A 20,192-nucleotide genomic window follows, 5' to 3' on the forward strand; every position below is an offset into this window, starting at 1 on the left:
ATCCCCCAAACAAAAAAAAATTTATCAAGTGCATAATGTATGTTCTTCTTCCAGTAATCTTGCATCTTGTTTAATCTTCAAATAGACCTTATTTTTAGTTCAAATCTGGCCATTAGAAGGGTGCAGAGTCAAATATTGACATTCAGAGTTTATTGTATATCTTGTAGTTTGATTCTTATGTTGGCTCTTAAATTCCTGACCACTCATTCTCCCATTGCCCATTCTGCAATCATTTGGGTGGGAACAATCCTGAGAAGGACTGAAAAAAATAATACCTTGGGCAAAAACTTGTTAAATTGATGAAACCAACCACTTTGTCCAAAGTTACAGGATACACCATGATCACAGTTTTGTGTAGCTAATGTGTTTTCAATATTTGGAAATCCTGCAATGTATACAGTAAGCTCTTGTCCTTCTAAGGAGCTCTGAACTCCTTTCTCTTCTAAGGATCCCAATTCCCACAAATAGGTACCTGTCTCAAAGTAATTTTAGGCCAGTAGCATCCTAAAATTTTGCCAGGTTTGTCATAATGCTCAGTGAGGGTTAAATTCTGATCTTCACTTCTGAAGTGGTTATATTTCAATCTTGAAACATCTTTTACTAGAGCAATAGTGTAATAATACATGATTCTATACCATATTCAAACTATTATACTTGGAATATTTTTAAAACAGAAGCCATAGTTTTTTCTACAGATGAGTAAATATGTTATTGAAGGCCTTCAGTAGTCCTTTTTTTAGATCCAACATAAGGCATCATATAAAGCGAGGAGGAGGAAGTGTGGCTGCAAAGGGTTTAGACTTTGACTGACAAAGATCTGTTTTAATTATCAGTTAAGCACCGAAGCTGGGCTTCAGAGGACTAGAAGATTGCCGTTTTTTCTTGCTATACTTGCTTTTCTTCTAAGAGCATACCTAGAGGTTTTCTATCATGTCCAATTTACTAGAGATTAAACAGTGCTTTAGTTCTGTCTCTCAGCATCCTCTCGCTTAACTGTAGCATCATTTATTTCCTCCATATACTTTGCTTTCTATCTATGCATTAAAGCTAACCAAAAAAATGAACATACTGCTTTCTAATATTTCTGGTTGCATCACTTGAATTAAATAAAAATTGTGAATTAAAATTAATGTTCATGTAGAAAATAAATATTTTAACATTCTTAATCTAATGAGAACTGAAAATACCCTTATATTCAGGCAAAAAGTGAAATTGAAAAAAAATTTAGAAGCATTTTTCTAATGATTCCAGGTGAGTAATAAGCAATTTTTCCTTACTGCTGTTATAATAGTACTTGTCTCAGCTTTTATCTTCCAGTAATAAATTAACAGACTTCAGACCTCAGTAATTTACTCATATTAAATGCACAGCTAGGGGACTTACAGGGATCTACAGTGAAGAGGTAGAAAATATAGTGCATGCAATTAATAATTGTTTTTCTTAATCACACTACAGAGTTAAGTCTGCAAGTAGATGGAAATGCATAAACACACGAGAAAATAGATAATAAGAAAGAAGAGCCTCCCGAGTCAGGCATTTTGTTTGGAATTTTTGGAAACCTCTATGATTAAAATTCCTAATTTCCATTAACGTTCTGTTCACTTAATGGGAATCCAGATATTTTAGGTAGCTTTGAAAACCTTAGCCCTTTTATTAACACTCTCCAAGTAAAATGGATGGATATTATGCTTTTCATTTTTTTTTTCCTATTAGAAATCTGTAATGAGCTTTCTTTTCACAGTAAGACAGCCAGAATCATAGAGGGATTCCTACTGGTTTGATGAGAGTTCGCAACAGATCTTTTTAAATAAGATCTGTGTTCTGTCTTATGAAGAGGCAGAATAGGATGCACTAGAGGAGTATTGGTAACATGCTGATAGTTTTATCTTGCTAAAATACAGTCTGGGAAGATCAGGGGATACAGCCTTCCTTAGATCCAGCACTTGCTGTAGGTATCATTCTTCCCCCCCCCCCATGTCTTCCTAGAGTAAACGGATTTGTAACTTGTATGTTTGAAGTAAATGCCTGAATAGCTGAATTGTAATAAATCTAGCCCTGAGCAGGAAGGCAGTATGATTGAAAAGTAAGTATACCTGCACACCTTAAATGTTATACTGTCATTTGCCTTCTAGGGCAGGAAAAAAGGTGTTCTTCCTGGAATGATTACTTGTTTGCTCTTAGGGCATCTACTGGAAGACTAAATAGCATTTGTCTCCTCAAAAGCAAAGATGCAGTATGTGGAAAATGACACTAACATCCAGATAGCTGTATCTTCCATGACTGGCCTTTGTAGAGCCAGTATTTATTCCATCTTCAGGTTGGTCCTGCCAGCCAATGTCAAATTCCTGAGATAAGATCTCTCCCTTTTAGTGCAATGTTTTACTTTTCTGTTTTCTTCCAAATTTTAGTTTCTGACAGCTCTAGAATTCTTCTGCTATTGAATTAGGTATAACATCTTTTAAAGTTTGTCAGTGTACTGAATTCACTGGGCTAACTAAAGGTCCAGTGAATGTTGAAGTCCAGAATTTTTTGACATTTCACTCTTCTTCCAGAGTTTCTCCTAGTGAGAGATCAGAGTTCTGTTATCCTCCAGAGTGTGTTTTAGGATAGGGCACCAAAATGCCTTTCTCTTTCTCTGTATAATTTGAAGTGACTCTGGGGCTGACTGTGGCCTACCTGGAACATCTTACAGAATGGCCATGATCCTCTGTTGCTCCTAGTCTTACGCCAGTGTCACTAGAAACTAAGTGGTCTATCTAAATTACACTGAATATGTGAATGCTTGAGGATCTTTTTTTTTTAGGCTTTTCTTTATATTTAAAATCTTGATCGTATATAGGGACTGGAAAGAAACAGGAGCTCAACACTTAGGTAAAATTAAGTCCTTAAGACATACAGCATACTACATACAAAGTGTTATCACTCTGCTTCAGTCTAGATTTGCTTTCTCCCTCTTTTGTATCTTTTAATATAGATACTTTTCCAGGTCAGGCTTGTTTTCTTCCATATATTTTTTGGAAACTTGGTGGGAAGAGGGAATGTGCAATTCTTAGGCAGAGGGAAGGCATCTGGAAGAGGATTTTCCAGATTGTATGGTAAGGCAGGCAGAAGAGAAGGAAAGTCACAGCAGCACAAGAGAAACTGCTGAACAGAAAAGGGACCAGACAGGTTGACCTCAGGAGTGAGAAATTAAGATTCTTTGGACCAAAGAGAGTGGTGCTGCAAGTCAGAAAGCAACTGGTGGACTGAAAGCAAGACTGGAAGCAAGGGTGCGTTTGAAAGGACATGCAGGGCAGGGAGAGGGATGCTCCCATTTTATCTTTGTTTCACCATGTATCTAAAATGCATTTTGTTACTGCATTTTGTACTTCGGGTTTAGTATGTTTGGTTAGTTAGCTTTTTATTGTTCTATTACTCAATTTCCTCATGCTCTTCCGCAATGCAGATCTGCAGGTTTGCATCTTACCTGCATCTGACCCTGGTTCCCTAAATGATGAAGAAAATGAGTCTTTTGGAAATGCACCTCTAATTAGCAAGACAGTGATGTGCATTCTTCAAACAGGAGAGAATTACTGCAGATGCAGGAGGAGGAATGCAGGCTTTTAAATCTGAAAACAAGGATAAAATGCAAAGAGGGAGACAATAATTTTTCCAGAGCAAAGAAGATTCCTTCCTGTTACCTACTGTGGGAGACATTTCTGAAACTTCCAGTGCAAACTCCTAGAAGCAGATTCTGATTTAATTTCTTACTAATCAGGATTTTACAGGAATTACATGTGATCTCTGGAACTGACTGTAAGGTGGTTACCCTTAGCAACTTGTCGTTTACAAAATAACATGAGTTCAGTGTATGTAGTGTTCCCCAGCTGTTTTCCTTAATAGCTGCAGGAAAGTAGAGAGAATATTGCCCTAAGCTATAAACAGTTCACTTTCTTAGGGAGGCCTTCCACTTGTTGCTTTACAGCTATATATTTCTGTGCTCTGCAGTTCATAAACTGCATTTCAGACCAAGTAGAGGGGAGAAAGCATCTAAACATAAGAAATCAGTCCGATTAAACCACCCCTCAACCCCCACAAAATGAAGAGGGCAAACTATAGTATTCAGTGGTGTTTAAGATATATCAGTGAATGGATTGCGCAATAGAGAGTGGTGTTTTCTAGTTGAACATAAAAATATTTCTTACTTATGATTCAGACAAAGGCAGTAATCTTTCCAGGATAAACTCTGTATTTCTTCCAAATTGTCCTTGCCACAAGTAGGAAAGGAAAGGTAATTTTTCTGGTTTCTAAGATATTTTGAAATCTCTTGATATTTAATAATGAATTGGCCTTTTTGGACAAGCAGAACCTTGTGAAAGAGAAGCAGAAGTGGAAAATCCTGCCTCTACGTATCAGATTCTCTGGAAACTTTCACAGAGCTGACAATAATGAGGAAAAAGCTGGAGGATGTACATGAGCTGCTTCATAGTTATTCCATGTCTGACTTAACTACTGATGCACTTGTTTCTCTCTTTTTCTGCTTTGAAGTGAACACATGAAAGGTCACATGAGAAACTCCTTCCAGGCATGCAGGCTAACAGAATACTTTCTAGTATAGTCCTGTGGGAGCCACTCTTACATGAGAGAAGCCTGAAGGCAAAGACATTTTTTCCTGCCCACCACCTCCAGAAAAACTGGCCTCTAGCACAGTCTTGAGGTGGGTTTGTGGTATTTCTTTCCCTTCAATCAAAAAAAAGTATTTTGCAATTGAAATAAACAATAGGAGACCAGAGATCTGGCCCAGAACCTTCACAGTCTCTGAGGTCTATTTGTGTCTCAGATTTCTAGCCAGGGTTATTTAATTTACTGTTTGTGCTTTCAAATTCTTCTTCCACAGAACCTTGTGTACCATCTCTCACTGTTTTCTAAAGCCTAATTCAGATACAGTTTGTCCTTTATTGTAGTTACAGTTAGTCATTTAAGAGACAGCAATTACCACTAAAAACCCCATGCTTAGATTGGCAGTCCGTGAACACTAACTACAGTAGTATGCATGTAAATTGGTCAGATATAAGAAATGTCACTCAATATGATGAGATGAACATCTAAAATGCTTGGAGCTTCATCTCTTGAACTTTCTCTATAACTAATAATATAATTCATTGTTTAACACTTAAACTGCAACGTGCTGAATAACTGAACTCAAAGTTCGGAAAAACTCATGTCTTGTGAGATTAAATATTGGGTAAATAATTTCCATCTTAATCCAAGCATTTATTCAAACACCTAGTTAACATGAATTTCTGGTCCAGCTCTATGGTTAACATGTATTTTTTGGGCTTAGAGTCAGAATATTCGGCACTCTACAGGATCAACCCCTTGAAAAATTAAGTTAAACAATTCACTTTTGCAGTCTTTACTCAGAGAAAAACAAACAAAAGAAAAGACTTATGTGGAACTGAGAGTTCAGTAACTCTGCAGAGAGATGGCCCATAATATGCTTTCAGCAAATTAAAATCTAATGCAGTTTGTCTATATTTCACTTATGCCTTCAGGACAAATTAATGTTTTTTTTTGTTTGTTTTTTTTTCCAAAAAAAAAAACTTCAGAATGAAAATGGTGAGAACTCAGATTAACCTGCTTGTAGAGTTTTTAATTCAGGTTTCATCAGGGAATTGAATGCGACTGTTAAGCTCCTGGAAAGTAAAACATCAGTGACAACTACCTTGCATTTTTCTGCAAATTTTCACTCAGAAAGGTACAGTGGGATTTATAAAAATAAATATGGAAAATAAAAGTTAAAGGAGAACAGGGAAAGACCAGCTGAAGTTATTTAATGCTCCAGAATTCAAGTTTGGTTAATAGACAAATAAATTACAATGCGAGAGAATTGTATTTACAATATGCAGTGATTATTCTTTTAAAATTCACATAGATTAGAAAGTGGTCATGCCTCCCATGCAAAGTCTGGCAGTCTTTGCTGTGTTGTAAGATGGCCAGAACTTTAAATGAAACTTGTTTTTGTTATATGAAATGTAAGCAGCAAAGCCTAGCCAAAGCAGGGAAAGATGTATATTTATAGATTGACCAGTCTCTCAGTGAGAGGGAATCCTCCCATGCACTTAATAAAGGTTCTGTCTGTCTAGCAGGATCCTAATAGAGTGCAAAGAGCCCAGTATAACAGATTCAGAGGGAGATACTTGGCTTCTTTATTGTGAAGTGGTTATTCTGCAGGGAAGTTCAGTCTTCTGAATTATTACTAGGAAGGCAGTTTAGATCACCATAGCCCTCTTGAAGCATTTCCAGCTTCTGCCTCGCAGCTGTTGCAGGAATCTACCTTCTGAAACGTGAGGAGGAGGCCATATATGGTGTACATACATGTATTTATCCTGTGAGAAGGAGTTAGAAGTAGCTTGGGTTTTTTGTTTTTTCCTAGACTCTCAATCACATTTTCAGGGCTTGAAATGAAATGTTGCTTCAAGTAGTAGCTAACATTATTCACTGGCTCAGTGTGTCTGTGAGGGGGGAGCAGTGAAGAAAGTCCCAGGTGTATTTTCTTAGTTGTTAGCTTACCTATGGAAGTTGGAGAATATATGGTAAGCAAGCTATTCCTGCCTGTGATGTTTGACAGCAGAACTTCTGAATTCAGTGTGTCTGATGATATTTAATCACCCTATAGTCAACTTTTGAAGTAGTTAAAGCAGAATTCTAGTAAGAAAAACGTACAGAAAAATACTTCCCATTTTTGTTCCAGTTCATTATATGTATAGCTGATATACTTTAAAACTGTTTTTCCAAAGCAAAAAATGCCTTTATCATATCCCATCTCAAAATAACTATATATACATTGTGGCTTTATTTAAAGTACAAATATTGTTCTGTTTTTCCACACAAAGCCTCCTTGCAGGTTTCAGAGTTAAGGTTGGTTTTTCCTTTTTTTTAATGGAACATTAAATCCTAACTCTTCTACAGCTTCTGAGCTGACTGTCATTCCTTTTCACCAATTAAAACTGGCTGCTCCTTTGTGGAAGGAACAGATATGAAAACCCACTGACAACCACAGCAGCAATTTCATTCATGGCATATAAACCCAGAGGGTGAATGTCAGGAAGCCAGCAATCTGTTAAACACATTATCCATGTTATGCAGAAAATATTTCTTACTAGTTGTGTCTTTTTTTTTCCATCTTTTGGTTTAAAAGAGCCCATTGTTTTGTGAAATCTAGTTTGACTTGCTGCATAGAAATGTATTAGTTGAATAGATATATTCTATCTTGTCTTGGATAGTTAAAAGGCTTGTTAAACATCCATTCGCTTCAAGGCAAACACAGATCACCTCAGAGGTCAGAAAGCAGTTGCCTTCCATGGTGAAGCAATATTTGGTGTAATATTTACTATACTAAAAAAATTTTTTTGTTTGTTTGTTTTTTTTTTTGTTTTTTTTCACTGCTCTGTACCATGGGTAGCTATGGTTTCTGATTTAGTGGGTTTCTGCACTCTGTCTAAGCCTCGGTCTCTCTAAAAATGTGTAAGAAAATAGAGACTTTTATGTAAAGGCTTTCCTACAAAACCTTCCATACCAATCACCACTAGAGTTAAGTTACAGGGCCAAATGGACTATTGATCAAATTTGGTGTGATATTCCTGCTTCCACAACCAATAACTGCAACCAGACAGATAACGGTGGGCCTGGTCTCCCCACAGCCTTTCATATTACAAAGACCTCTACTTGCCCAGAATATTGCAGGATGCTGTCATTGCTAATTTAGTAGCATTTCACAGTGGTGCAGATCACTCTTTGTGGTACAAGATACTGAAAATGCCAGCATCATTGTGGTACAAAATACAGAAAAAGTAAGCACTGTCCTTCAGTAAGGATTCAGTTCAGGAAGCAGCCTACAAAACATGAGGCTCTATCATATGTGTTGAATGAGTTGCCTTTTTTTTTTTTTTTTTTTTTTTTTTTTTTTTTTTTTTTTTTGCCTGTTACACCAATAGAAAATGGATGTGAAGCTTTGTAAGGGCTCACTAAACACAAAAGGTCTTGGCCCTTTTACCTCCATGTGCAGTAGTGAGTGACCAGATCACTCAATACTGACCCAACTGAGTGTCTACTGTTTTATCTTTAAATATATTACAGTTTTACCATTTTAACATAATTATACCCATAGCAGCTTTCATTTAAAGGGTATTTTTGCAGTTTGGTCTTGACAAATATTTTTTTTCTGTAATACTTTTATAAAGATTTGAATATTTGTATGCAATATCCACTAAAGAAAGATGCACATCAAGTTTCATACTTGGATCTGTCTCTTGTGATTTTAACCAGTTTGGTCTTGTTCAGTTCATTTCTAATAGTGGGAAAGAGTTTTGATTATAAGCACTAGCTACCTATTTAATGAGTTAGGAAGTATTTTAATCTGAAATCTTACTTTAGTCCATTCATACTACAAATGCATGGGAAAAAGGTTATCTGTAAATGGCTGGCATGGCACAATACCCCACAAATACTTTGAAACAGTTACAGACCGGAGGATAAGTCCCTCACAGGGCCTAATGTGATAGAATATAGGGGAGGGAGTTCCTCATAGAAATTACACAGTATAGGCATAGTGAAGTGCAGGTCTGCTTTTCTGCCCTCTTTGTGGATCTGTAGAAACATCCCTTTACAGATTTACCATTACTGTTTGTACATTTTCTAATGTAGATATTGGGAGTTTTGTTCCTCTTTGCGTCGTAATTAACATTTGTAGAATTTTTGGATGGTCATAGAAAATGAAGGCCTACTGGCACTTGCAAAGATGACTCATACAACAGGATGTTAAACTAATCTAAGAACACCTAGTCTTACCCTGCTTCTATTTCTCTATGCTCAGAAATTCTTTACATACAACCTAATCCACTCTGTTGCAAGCTGATGTTTAGATCTCTTATTACCGAGCATGCAAGTATAAAGGAAATATGTGAACTTTCTGTAGCCTGATTGTCCAGCTGCAATTCAACGAGAGCCGATGAAGTGCCATGCAATTAATAAGAATATTGAAAGAGTGAAATATCTTATTTTGTAATCAGATGAATTTCACCAAGAGGGACTTGGTGTAATTTTGGAAGTTGTTAATACGCTTTCTTAAACACAGGTACTTAATTGAGCCATGCGTTAATATATATATTTTATAATGTTTTATAATGTTTTCTTCAGCATTATGTTTCAGTGTGGTTAGTCATCAAATCTGAAATGATATCTAGACCTAATTGGACTTTTATGACACATTAAGCAATCATACTTTGAATTGTCCATATTTTTTTCTTGTTTAACAGCTGATGAAATGAAGCATTTCTTATTAGTGATTTGGTAGTTAAGTATGCCCATAGTGTCTTTATGTCTACTTCCTAATAACGTATTTTAGCAGGAATTGATCTCTACATATGATACAAGTATTGAATACTTTCTTGCTGCATGTGATACACCTTAATGAGAGCATGAAAATGTATTTATCTCAAGATCGTATTTTCCTATTAATGATGTCTCTGCTCTCATTCACAAGGCAAGCTGGTAAAATCTACTGTGTAGCTCTGTTCCCTGTTTCTGAACATGTCAAAAGAGCGAAACATTCAATCATGCATTTGCAGGATTGGACCTTGCAGCATCAGTACTAAGAGAGGTGTATGTTTAATTTCGTCTTCTCATTTTAATTGAGTTTTAGGCAATGTGCATGCAGGAGGAAGGCGTGATATTTTGGCTGTTGTCATTATATTGTAGTTAGAGATAAAGGCAAAGGGAAAAGCAGAAATAGGAGTTGCACCTGTGAGCAATGAGAAAATGGTTATTTGAGATGGCCACTTTTTATTCCTCCCAGCATAATGGAACAGCAATTTACGTATACGAAGACATAGTTGTTAGCATGGGCCCTTTCCATCTTGTGATCCAGAAGGAGTAGTTACTACTATGAATATTCATGCATATGCTTTTAAATTTTTGCCAGCAAAATTTCATTGCTACAAATGTTCACAGAAGTGAATTCAAAAGGGGTAAAAGCATGATTGGAGTAAAATCACTTGAAAGTTCAAACACTTACTGGAGATGTATTGCATGACTCATCTGCCTCTGCTGGAAGTACCTCAGGCTCATAATATTTTGGGGGACCCACAAGGAATATAAGAAACAATTCCCCCTGCCCCTGCTGCCGCCAGTTTCATCTGCAGTTTTGGGGCTATAAAATCTTTTCTAGCACAGCAGTGCTGATTTGCAAATTTAGTCAGTCCTAACCCAGAGAAGGCTTCATGTTAAAAGCCCTAAATAGTTCTAGTATTCAACTGCCACCAGCTATGAAAGGCTGAACTTCCCATAATGCAGCTTTGTAGGCCTATAAACCATTATACCAAGGCATTCTTTCACTTCAGTAACCTAATAAATACTTTTAAAGGATTGTTTTCGTGTTTATGTCTGCCAGTAATAATTACCAGGAGGCCAAATAGAATAAGAACAAATGCAACAAATCCCTTGTGTCCTCAGAGAATTTTCACGTTTTTACTCTTTGTTCTTGTTCCAGCAGTTTCCTGGAATAACTTCTAGAAGTAGGTTGGCCAAAATAGTGATAAACTGGAGCCAGAGGTCAGCAGAATATGTAAACACTGTGTCAAAGGAGGAGAGGATGGAAAGGATGTGGGGGTTTTAAAATATATACATGTACTTATGTTAACACATACACACATGTGTACACACACACATCTACACATACATAGATAAATCTGCACACACACCTGTTTACTATCATGTGGTTGGGGCTTAATAAAGTGCATTGCATTACTGAAATACTTCCTAACTATCTGAGCACAGATGATTTTGGAGATTGGCCACAGCTGTAGCCAGAATGCTGGGTGGCTTTTTCAAGCCTTGTGGTATTGAAAGTATCCCCCATGTGACTACCTGACAGGTACTCCTGTGCTGATCATTGAACCATTGCTAAATTTGGAAAAGGGAATATGGCTTTCCCTTAGGCAGAAGAGGGAGGCAATATTCTTTTGATCTGTTCATTTAACAAATTCTGCTAATTCCCCTTTGTTACAGGGATTAATGTGTAGGTAATGCTCCCTTCTCTTTTCCTCTAGTGCATGGTGGTTTTGTAGTATTTTGTGCTTTGTATCAAAATCTTTATTGCTGTAGATTGATGGGAAGTGATTTGTGGTTTATGGTATAAGAAGTGAAACAGGTGGTTTCTGAGCTCTTGATACGTGTGTCACTTGAAGTCATGTGTTCTCTTTCTGTTCAAAGCTACAGTTGTAATTAGAGGAGTAAGATGAGAACAAACAATAAAAGTCCTTTTTTTTTATGCTTTCCAGTATGCCTACATTTCAGCAAGTGTCTATCCTCATTCTAAACTCACATTCTCTGTAACCAGGCACCTTCTTACCATGTTATTATGCCATTAGTTTCAGTCCTTTTCTACCTGTACAGATCTGTATACACACAGCAATCAGCAGATGGTGTTAACCTGTGGCAAAATGCCTGCTATATTTTCCTGATTTACATACTTTATTTTCTTTCCCTCTGCTCCCAACCACTACATTGTTTGACTTCTTACATTGCTGTCAACATAATTCTCCCTTGTGCCCATCTCATTGTCTTTTCTCACCGTGAAGTAGTCTGTTATTAGCAGTTCTGATGCAGCAGATGGAACACATAAGAGTTTGAAAAGTACATTTGAAATTATTTTAAAAGGCGTATGAGATTGTCATCTGCTTTCATATGTCACCTGCTTTCATATGTGCAGTTGAATGTTCTTCCCCAAATGATCTAAATTTGATTCATTCTTTTTAACAGATGCAATTCCGTTAGCAATTGGAAACTCTGTCTGAAAACCAAGTGTCTAAGCTTTTATTTTGAGATGTAATACACATAATATCTTGAAAAATGAACAAGACATGCCTGATGGGTTAAAAAGTGTGCATTTATGTAAAAATGTTCGGCAGGTTGAGTATTGTGTGGGAAATGCCGGCATTCTAAACTTTGATGTAAAGCTAATGTCATGAGATATTTTAATACAGCAATGTATCATGGAGTAATGTCTTATTAAAAGAGACATTTGGAAACATTAGGCAATGTGCAGTTATACAAAAGGAAATATTTTACACAGTAGTTGCAACTCAAATTTTAATCTTTTAGTATTTTATGGTAAAATGTTAAATCACAGGTGCAGACAAAGCTGCTTGCCTTGCAGGCCGTAGTTAGTTCCCCTCTTACATTTCTATATTGCGTATTATATCAAGAAAACAATAGAGAGGAATTTTCAACAGTAGTCTGTTTAATGTGCTCCATTTTGAAATATTTATTTGGATTCCATGAAGAGCTGTGGTACTTGGTTATTGAAAACACACCATCTTTTCTCTCTATGCAGTTAAGAGTTCTCTCATTGTCTTTTACGTTTTCTCTGCTCTGGAAAAAAAATACTGCTGTCACTTTCAGTGGGGTTTGCCTTTCATCTCACTGCTTTTCAATAGCTTTCAGGTCTCTAAATAGTATCCAGTTTATTTGTATTCTGATGCCACTTCTGTGAGACATACCTTTCTGTCTGCTGAGTGCAGGCTTTAGGTGTTTCGTATTTGGAAGCTATGGTATAAACAAATTGGCAATATCAAGTGCAGCCAATCCTGTTGCAAGCAATTTCTACCTGTTTGCTACAGAGCATTATTCTTTCAATTCATTCAGCAGAGCCATTTACTTTCAGCCAAGTAGAGTTGAGGTTACTTTATCTGACTGTCAGCCCTCAGAGGTTGATTTACAATTGCTTGGGTTTGTGTGGAGGCCATATACTAAACATGAAATTAAGACCCTGTATGCTAATATACTGAAGACAGTTACTCCCTTCACCATTTTTCTTCATCTGTTTTCTTCCTATGTTAAAGGTTTCTTCGGGGTTTAAAGTGGTTCTTCTGCCGTATCTTTTTCCTGAGTTTGTAACTGCGCTTCTGGGATCTGAATTTGCTTTCAAGTGAGCTCTTAGTGCTTCATTCACAGTACTGCAGAGATGAGTGTTCGGTTTTATACTTACTTTTCCTTTTCTTAGTTATCTCAGTCTTGTACTGTCTTTGTAATTTACTGTTTATCTAAATAGCAGCCAGCAGTAGTTTGTCTTTTAGCACAGATACACATTTTTATTCTACTTTCCCCATTTTTAGATGTCAGCAGCTTTTTTTGTGTGCATGTTTTTATATATATGTTAAAAAAGAATAACATAAAACATGCACGTAAGAGAAGATGGACTTAGGCTTCAGTGTTTGGGATCAGATTTCTGGACACAGGGATGTTTGTAGAATCAAAATCCTGTTCTTGATTCATTTATCAAAAAGCTGTTAGTTTGAGTCCTTTTCAATGCATAGGTGTGAGTATGTTTTAGAGATAACATTTGAATTAAAATTAAAGATGGCAAGGCAGATGGGACACGCATACGATCTCTTATCCTATAGTCATTTATTTTCCTGTGGTGCATTTTTTCAGTGTTGAAGCTTTAATGACAGCCATAATAAATGACATCACAGAGTAGTATACCTGTAAATAATGACTTTTTAAAAATGTAATAAATCTTAGAAAATTGGTTAGCCAAACGGCCCTCTGAGATCTAAAGTCTGTGTCCATTTCCAAATTTACATTCTAAACAATAACAATCTTTTTCCCTTCATATTAATTCATTGCCAAACATAATGGGATTCTGGTATGTTTGGTTAGGGCTCCAAGTTGTGAACACTACCCAAATAATAATCAAAAAATATATATACATACCAAATTAAAAGAGTAGTGAAATAAGAAAAAAACTAAAAGTATAGTCTATACAATTTGGTTTATGTCAAAATTTTTATAACTACAGCTTTATATTACAGTGGGATGTGACTAGGACCCATATTTCTAGTGTTTGCGTACATATTTACAGGTCAGCTTAGTTACAATATGAATTTTATGTAATGTTACTGTTTTACTAAAATAAATTTTGTTAGCTGACATTGAAAACCCTGGCATAATATAAAAAAAACTTTGCTTAGTATCACTTCTAAGTTGTAATGAACAATTCGGGTATGAAAGGGATATTCTTGTTTGTGTTTCAATGGTAATTGCTACTTTTCCTTTTATGACATTTTAAACATAACTTTAAGGAAAGCTGCTAGCCTTAGATATATCTTTTGCTATCTGAAGATGTACTTTTATGTCATAAATGCTTAAGCAAAACAACAGTGAACCTCAAAGAAAACTAATGATTTTTATGTAAGGAAGGGGCTAACACAGGAATGGAGTTGCAGGTGTAACCAGGATGCCTTTAACCTGCCTAACTCAATAACCAATAAAAAGTATAGATGTCAGGACAGTGCAGTCTTAAGTGATTCTGTATTTATTTATTCCTGGTGTTGGAAAGGCTTACTCAGAAACCTGGGCTAAAGCATCTCCCATTCTGTCACTGTCCCTGCAGCTTGCACTTCATTTACCCCTATGTATTCTGCAGTTAGATATCCGAGTTACTCTGGGCATATTATTCCAAGCCTGTGCATGTCTTACTACATGAACAAATCCTTCTTTTCAGAATAAGAATATGTAGAAGACTGCTGTTGCTACATACAGTGCCATCTTTGGCTCTTAAATAGTGATGCCAAGTACCTGTGGAAGCCGAGGATTGCCTGGAATATATTCATTGTTTAGACTTATCCAAAGCTATTGAAGGAAAGAAAGCATAATGAAATGACTCCCTGCTCTGCAATGTGGTCTCAGTCAGGCCTGGGAAGTACAAAGTTGTGAAGACAAGAGCAGACAAATAAACCTCTGGCAATGTTTAGGACTTGCTCTAAGGCATGCTGAAATTGGTTGAAACCTTTCAGTAGACATTGAGGATCTTTGTGTATTGTTCTGGTACAAATAAAGGTAACCAAAGATACTATCTCAAAGACAGGGTAAGAAGGAGGAACCAGAAAGAAGAGCAGCATTAAGGGAATGAGAATTTTGCCATTACTTACAGGGAGCCAAACCAAGCACTGTATTTTCATCAGTAATGATGAAATAGATCTGCGGACTAAAGAGATGAGCATGATACATTTTAGTGAACAAAAGAGTAGGTGGGTTGTTGCTAACTTATCCGGATGTTTTCAACAACTTCCTTCTAGTCACCTACAAATGGGGTTAGAGTAAACTCCAGTTCCAGTGATTTTTATCTCAGCTTCCATGCAGCCGTGTCTATCCTACTCCTAAAATCTGCCAAAGTCTATCTATTAAAATCCCTCTTACACAAAAGTCTTCAGCTTTACAAAAGGCTGAGAATCGGGGAGCTCTAGAAGTGTCTGGTATGGACAAAGCTAAAGGCAGTTTCGATGGGTGCCCAGTCCTTGCAAGATGGGGCTCTATACTTGTATTCCAGTGAATGTGGCAGCCAAGAAATCTAGAACTCTTAAACCCAACCCAGACTCTACAGAAGACTGTCAGGATTTAACTTTAAACTTGTCATCTGGAGGTAGATGTCCTTTTGCTTGCTCATTGCATGAATCTTGCATGTTTTCAAACCAAAATTAGTACGTGAATAAGCAAGGCCCAATCTGCATCAGCTGAAAGGCCCATACTAAAAAGAAATTTATCAGAAATAGTTAGTTTTCCCTTGAAAGGAGTTCCATTTAATGTCGTCGTGTGCGTTTTTACTGTGTGACTATGTTTAATATATGATAGCCGAATGGTGAAGTTCCTTGCTTATTTTTTCCCCACCTCTTTCTCAGCAAAAATTCTCACTGGTTTCAACAACAGTAGTTTTTCAGCGCTTGGTCTTGGATCTAGACAAACACCTATTATTAGGATAGATTGGCTATAGTCTGTCTAGTTCTGAATTTACTCCCTCTGATATTCTGTCTTAGCCTCGTCAGAGCTATGGGTTTTTGTTGCATCCAAGTCTGACCGCAGTGGTAATGTCTTTAAGCCCTTAACCTTTAGGGAAAATGTAACTGGTAACGTAGCTCTAGGCTGCTTTTCCCATAAATGAGTGCTTTTGGAAATGTATGTGTATGTTTGAAGTTAAATGTGGCAAAATGTGACCCTTTCAATACAAAGGCTTTTTCAGTTATCAGTGGTTACTTTTGGGGGGAAAACACATTTTATGACAGTCTCTAGGCCCCCTGTTATTTCTTAGGGACATTTAGAAGTTCTAGTCGTTGGTCATAAAGGGATGCCGTTGTGAAAAGCATCTTACATACTAATAGTACATTTTGAAAGTGGGAAGCCAAGGTGTCTCATAAAGGTTATGCTATCCTTCAGATTTTCCAGGATCCAGACCTTCAATCTGAAGAAGTATTTGAAGCAAGGGATGAGAGCCACCACCTGCAACACTCTTCCCCCAACCCAGAAACTTTCTTTTTTGATGACAAGAAGTACTTACCTTTAAATGGGAAAAGAAAGGCTGTATTTGTTTTCTGTTAGCCAGATGTTTACAAAGAGGAGATATCTGTCATCAGATACCATCTGATGGTATCATACATACCAGTCATCAGCCGGTATGTATGAGACAGCGTTGAATTCCAGCAGAACCTTATGCAGCAGAGCGCAGAAGCTATTTGTCTGAGGTGCCTGACTAGTTAATTTGACTCAGTAATGTTACTCCACAGTTGAGCTTAACTGGCTTGATGGGACATGCCCTTAGGAACTGAGCTTGAGTACTGTACTGATGAATTAAGTTGTTTATATAGACATCACCACCATGTCTGCCTTCTGTCAGTTTTAAAAACTGTAGAAAATGAATGGTAAGTCACACTTGTATGCGTACAGGATATTAAGACAGGTGATCAACACAGCAAGTCAGCTACTCTAGCTCTTTCAGCGTTGAACTGAGTAAAGAGTTTATTCCTTCCTTGGGCTAGGAGGTTTCCTGTACTGAAATACAGCATGAGAAGGGCACATTCAACGAAGGAATCTGTCAGAGAGAAAGATCCTCTGTGCTTTGTCATCTCTCCTCTCCTGGCAAGCCACAGTGACCTGAGCGTCTGTAGTGCTTGAATACAGTTCAGGTAGAATGCTGCTAATTTTGCAAATGCTGAAGAAGAGTTTTGTTTTCTGTACTCATTTTTTGTGAAGTTCTGTCTCCTGACCCAACAGCAAATGCAATAATTTGCACTGCTTTTTCTGAAGATGTTTGAGTTTCATTGGGCAAAAATGAACCTGCATAAGAAACATATCCACTGATATGCAGAGCCTGCTGCTGCGTTAGTGCCTTATTACAGGGTCACAGTCTCTTAATGTGTGATGCTGAATGGAATTCGTACCTTAGTGATACACAGCAAAAAGCAAATTGCCCCTTGTCTTGATGTGAACTTAAGAAAAAATATATACTGGGAAGGAACCTGTTGGAACAGGTGAGCAATTTAACATGACATGCTCACAATCAAATGCTCCCTACATTCCAAGAAGATGTGGGTATATATGTTGTTGCCAGGTTTCTCCACTGTTTCTCACTTTTCTTCAAAAAGCAGTGTTTACTTTCATTCTCTCTAATATTGGGGAATAATGTAGTGGATAGTGTGTGGATTACAATATGCATGTGACATCCTTCTGCTAAAATTCATATACTATCTCACTACTGCACAGTCATCCCTAAGGTAGCACTGTGCCTGAAACGCCTTTCATGGAATTCTTACACTGCTCTGTGCAAACATCACATCTTAAAACAGTATTTTAAAGATTACCCGTTAGCTTATGCCATGTCTCTTTTTCATGACAAGCAATTTATTTTGAGGTTGAGGTGACTTACATTGGATCCCAGTCACATATTGTTGTACTAGCATTCATACTTTTTTCTCTTTAAGTTAAAAATGGATCTAGTATTAAAAAATTGTACTAAAATTTTTAAACGTGCTCTCTTGTTTTTACTGAATGGAAAGTATTAATTTTTGTTCTGTGACACAGATGTGTACATTTCGTCATTTTTGTGTCATTTCTATCATCTGCATTTAGTTGTAGATTCAGAGCCATTCTAGAACCTTTTCTGATATATTTAAACATTTGTGTTCTGTTTCTTCTAACTGTAGACTACTTTCAGTGTCTTTTGCTTTTCTTACTGCTTTTCTACAATTTTATACTGATACATGATAATTTTAATTTATACTGATTTATAATAATTACCATCAGTCCTCATTTGTATGTGATTTGATTCCCACAAGGAAGCTCTGATATAGAGCAGTTTTACTAATTTCCTTTTAAATTCTGTTTTTTTTATGCTGAAAGACAAAGTCAGTCATTTCCCAATGTATTTGACTACCATATTTCACTGTTGTGTATACTGTTGTTACTTCAATTACATTTATGGCAGTGGATATCAACACCTGGTTGACTGCAGAGAGGATTTTTTTTAATGTTGACAATTGCAGAGGTTCATTTTCTCTTAAAGCTAGAGGATCCTAGTATTGATAAACCTTTTATTATATGTAATATCCAGTACAGTGCTGCAATGAAGAATCATCATCTGGCTTTTGTAAGTTCTCTATTCCTGTTTTCCTCAGCTTCTACATCGTATAAGGAGGAGGGTTAAGTTATTCAGAGGTTAAGGTGCCCACATAGTATTTACATATTTTTTCATGTGATTCCCCAGTAATTGGAAATTACCGGAGTCTTGAAGAATATCTAAGCATCTAGATCCTAGATATTGTAACTGATGACTGTTCTTCTTCCAACAAACAAATTCTTTACAATGTAGTACGTAGACTCAAAAGATCCAGTGCAACTTCTTCATCTCTTGGGTTGCTTTTGACTTTTTTCTATGCTTCTTAAAGTAATTTTTGCAATAGTCTACACTTTTCTCATTTCCATTGTTTGAGATTTTACTCTATGGGCCAGCAAAGCCAAAACTTTCTGTTGATTTTAAGTGGCCTCTATAGGCTTTGAGTAAGGTTTTCCGAGACAGAACTAGCTTGTTTAGTAGCGTTTTAGAAATTGAAGTAAATATATTGTTCCCTTAATTACAAAATCGGTAATTCAGGGAGTAAGATCAGCATGAGGGAGATATAATCTCTAAATGTTAAAAACAGAATACCTGTAAGTGTGATTTTTGAACTAGCTTCTGTAGTTTGAGCAGAGAACTGTAAGAACTGTAAGTTCTCACTTACATACTGTATTTATATATTGAGGTTTAACAACGAAAAATGCCTGGTCATCTTGCTTTATTGAACTGTTGTGTTTTGTTGGATCTGAGTAACATTTTAGATAGTCTGTTTTTCCATGTCTTTGATTTCAGTACTGATAAATCTGAAATCTTGAGTGTGGTATGAAATATGTGTTTTTCTGAAGATTACTTGTACTTGTTTCTTCAGCCTGGAACATCAACTATTGCACATTTTATGGAGTCTGAAGTAAAATAGAATCAAATCTCTTCAGGGGAAATACCAGACCCAGAAGGTAAGAATATGGCTGTATAAACTGAGTTTTGAAAGCAAACAGTGTTAGGAAAATTCTTAGAAAATGAGGAACTATTCAGTGAAAAGGTAGTGAGTCAGATCTTCTCAAGGCAAAAGATTATTGTTATTTGAAAGTGAAATGGTGTTCAAATGCTAAATAGAGGACAGAGTTAAAGTAAGAATATGTATAAGAAGTGATGTCCTAAAATATTCTTACAGGAATATTTTAAAATACATGAATCTTAGATAGTTAGCAACTAAGCCATGTATATCTGTTGCAGTTCTCAGATGAGATGAGAGGAATGTGTACCTGGGATTAATTTGCAGAGCTCAGACAGTCTTTAGGTATCTTTAAGATCAGGATCCTCCCTCTTGTTAATTTGAGCTAAATACAAATCCGCAATTCTGTATATAGCTGGTTCTCAGGAATATTATTTTAAGTAATTATGACCACATGAAGAAGTAAAAACATTTTTTCAGCATTTTATTCCTTACAGTAAAGGCTAGTCCTGTAAATCTTTCCTCCTAAGGAGCAGTTCTTAATGCAAGTAAGCCTTTTTAAATTAATAGGACATTAGGGTTTAGGATTGGGTGCGTTTTATATGTGACTGTTGCATTTTGGAAAGTTACAGCACTTGTAATCACAGGATATTGATTATTTGGACAGTTCAATATACCACTAAGCACACAGTAATATGTATGGCTTTGCGGTAATAGTAATAATACCCTGTTGCTCCTGGCTAGTGAACTGTAGGATTCCAAAGTGCTGTTTTGATCACTGATGATACTCTGTTTTCATAAATGGTGAAATTGAGA

Source organism: Rhea pennata, chromosome 6, assembly GCF_028389875.1.
Source record: "Rhea pennata isolate bPtePen1 chromosome 6, bPtePen1.pri, whole genome shotgun sequence".
NCBI lineage: Eukaryota > Metazoa > Chordata > Aves > Rheiformes > Rheidae > Rhea > Rhea pennata.